The sequence below is a fragment of the Macaca fascicularis genome, chromosome 3, assembly GCF_037993035.2.
Source record: "Macaca fascicularis isolate 582-1 chromosome 3, T2T-MFA8v1.1".
Lineage (NCBI taxonomy): Eukaryota > Metazoa > Chordata > Mammalia > Primates > Cercopithecidae > Macaca > Macaca fascicularis.
This window is the reverse complement of record NC_088377.1, coordinates 35,045,979-35,049,362: the sequence shown is the minus strand read 5'-3', so window position 1 is coordinate 35,049,362 and position 3,384 is coordinate 35,045,979. Positions and strand designations below refer to the sequence as shown.

Sequence of the window (3,384 nt, the reverse complement as noted above, 5' to 3'; positions counted from 1 at the left end):
GTCATCCAATCCCTCAAGAGCTTGAATAGAACAGACAGCAGAAGGAGGAGGAGTTCACCCCTCATTTCCTGCCTCACGGCTGGAGCTGGGACATCTCATCCTCTCTTGCTCTGGGACTGGATGTCCACCATCAGCTGCCCTGGTTCTCAGGCCTCCAGACCTGAGCTGAGTTCGAATCACACCTCAGGCTTCCCTGGGTTTCCAGCTTGTAACACAGATGGTGGGACTTCTCAGCCCCTAGAGTCATATAAACCAGATTCCTCATCCTAAATCTCCTCTGTGCATTGCTTCTGTTTCTCTGGAGAGCCCCCACTAACATGCTCTCCCACTGTCCCCCGCAATTCCTGAGATTCCCTCCCAAAGAAAGCACGTGTTCTCAACTGCATCCTTCAGGGTCTCCTCCTGGGGGGCCGTGGTCCAAGACAGCTGGGATTGACTAGCCCCAGGGCTTCTGAACAGCCACTACCCGGCTTTCACTGGGAGGGCCAGGGCTCGGGTAGGAGGGTAGGAGCAGATGGCTCAGGAGGGGAGAGCTCAGGGACACCTGGAACTGCAGTCCTACAACGGAGCAGCTGTGTGGCCTGGGAGAACTTGCTGAACCTCTCTGAGCCTCCGTTTCCTCACCTTGGAAAAGGGGCAACGGTGTCCTCCCCATGGGGTGGCTGTGAGGTGTGGATGTGGGTAGACACTGGGTTTGGCTGAGGAATCACTGCCAGGGCTGTCCTCTCGTGCTGGTCCTTTTCTTGGTGTTCGTCGATGCCCTGCCCCGATGGACTGTGTGACCCAGAAGGCTTCGCTTTCCCTCTCTGTGCTTCAGATTCCTCCACTGTTCTGCAAAGGGATTGACCTAGATGGCCAAGGCCCCTTGGACTCCTAGAAAACAGTGTTTGCTCAGGAGACATGGCCCTGGGGATGCCGCTACTCTGGACTTGTCAGATGGTTTCTCTCCTGGAAGGGCTAGAAGGAGAAGCAGCCCGCGGGAAGGAGGAATGTGGGTGGCGTCTTAGCCCCGGGCCCCTCCTCACCTTGCCCTGTCTGAGCTCTGATATTGAAGATGGCAAGAGAATCCAAGCCTTCCCTGTGTCCCTCGTCTCTGCACTTCCAGCCCTCTCGGCAGCCTCCGGGGCACCTGGGCTACTCCTCGGGGGGCACTTGCCATCCCTCCCACATTTTACCATGGCCTTGGCTGCTACAGCCTCCAGCCTGGGCCCTCTTCACCACCCCAGAGCTCCCCGAGTCTCCACAGCCCATCCTGCCCCTCCACCACTGGGGCGGGCAGGGACCGGCAGGTGGCCCGAGGACACGGGCACAGGGGCAAGCCTCCCCCGCTCCAGATGCCGCCCCGGGCTGGGAGGTCAGGGGACCAGGAAAAGGACGCCCGCCAGGGCATCTGATCCCAGGGCAGGAAAGGGGCAGGCTGCCAAGTCGCACGCATCCCAGGCAGCATCCACGTGCAATCCATCATCTGCCACTGCCTGAGAAGGATCCCGGCTCCGTGCAGGAGGTCTGCCCGCCCGGCCGACCCGGCTGCCCGCTCTGCGACCTCAGCGTCCTTCTGCTCCGGTCAGCGGGCGGGGTGGGGGCTGGAGCTACAAAGCCCAGCCTGGGAGGCCGAAGGAGGGCAAGGTGCTGTTCCCAGTGAGCGGATGGGAACACTGAGGCGGGGGTGGGGAAATGCCTTTAGGTGCCCCGAGGGAGGGGACGGGTCCTGGGAAGCAGGTCCTTCAGCCTCGGTTAGGATGGGTCACGTGACAGAACAGCCCGGTGTCAACACCAGAGCCGAGCAAGACTGGACTCCCAGCACAGTGCTCAGATATCCCCTACATCCAGGAACAACAGCCACGGCACCCAGGGCTCCAGCCTCCCAGGGCTCCAGCCTCCTAAGACTGCCTCAGCCTGGAGCTGGTGGGAGGGGGCGGATCCGGCGGGATCCACCCTAATGAAGCCATCTCGCCGCCATAATAAAGACCTCATGTACCTCCAATGACACTTAACAAATCCGGGCACAAATAAATAACCCAAGTCCAATTGAATTAACCTTCAGCTGATCAGCACAGCTAAACAAATTACCCCGAGGCCCGAACGAGATTAAAAGACAGGGCGCAGACTGCGATCGTTCGGCGGGAGGGTTCATTGGGTTTAACGAGTTTAAACCAAATCCCCCAGCGTTCTTTTCTGTGGTTTCAGGCCACTCTGCTCCCAGAGTGTGGCCTTTCTGGGGGCCACAGCCCCCTCGGGGGGCAGCAGGGAAAAAGCCAGGCGCCTGCCAGGGAGGGTGAGGCCAAGGAAGTGGCGGTAGAGGAGGGAGACCCCTGTCTGTGCCGGGGAGGAGAACGGGAGGCCACGGCAGGTGGTGTCCCCAGGGAAGCAGCCAAAGCTCGTTTCCAAAGAGACATGTGGGTGCCGGAGTTGGAGGTCTCGTCCTCCCAGCTGACCCCTCGACATCCGATGGCACCCGCTTCACGCCCAGCTGCATTTAGATCCGGGCTGACTCCCAGGAGGAACCTGCTTTGTAAGGTCTAATCCCAGAGTCACGCTTCTCCCACCTGGACCCCAGGCTCTGCCCCAGCCCAGGCAGAGGGTAGGAGCCGGAAGCTCGCTATGGTTGGACGGAGATGCTCCCTGGCTGGGAGACCGCAGTCATGCAAAGCCGTTAACGACAGATCGAACCGCCACCCTGCCAGCTGCTTGTGACACGTGGGTTAACATCACTTTTAGGAGAACAGAGACCACTCCGAGGGAGTTTATCTGCCCCCACCCCCAGGGCTGCTGGCCTTTCTGCCTTCAGCTGGCAAAAGGAGCCTGCCCTCAGCTGGGATGCGGCAGCCGGGGAAGGTGGGCTCTGGAGGGAAGCAGAGACGACGCAGTACCTGAGGAACCGTTGCCCAGAGCACGTGGCCCTCTTCCTGCCCTGGGTGGAGCACTCAAACACTTCCTGCCCGGGGTGGAGCACTCAAACAGGCTGGAGAGGCCGCCCGCCCCAGGGCAGCTCCCAAGTGAGGGACCCAGCTGTAAACACATGAGAGCCGTCCACCCAGGCCGTGGTGGACCCGCTGAGACTTGGCTCTGGAACTTACCCAGAGAGAGAGAACTCTGCAAACAGTGCTCCCCAACCATCTATTCTAGAGGCAAACGAGGTGGGGCCTCCCAAGGCGGGGGTGCAGGAGGCTGTGTCAGCCTGGACTTCTCCCCTCGGGGCATTTGCTTGTCGCCTAGGAGATTCAAGGGAACCTTAACCTCCTGGAATTCAAAAGGCCCTGTTGTGGGCATCGACCAGAGAGCTGGGGGAGGGAAGGGCTTCCTAGCAGGTCTGACGGTGCTCGAGAGCTGGGGGGTGGGAAGGGCTTCCTAGCAGGTCTGACTTGCGTGGTGGTGAGATCCACG

General features: G+C 60.5%; 1 pseudogene; it reads right to left on the bottom strand.

The window, feature by feature from the left end:
• Positions 1-376: 376 nt before the first annotated feature.
• Positions 377-2,476, bottom strand: LOC102119698 (putative uncharacterized protein PSMG3-AS1; annotated as a pseudogene).
• Between the last annotated feature and the right edge of the window lie 908 nt (positions 2,477-3,384).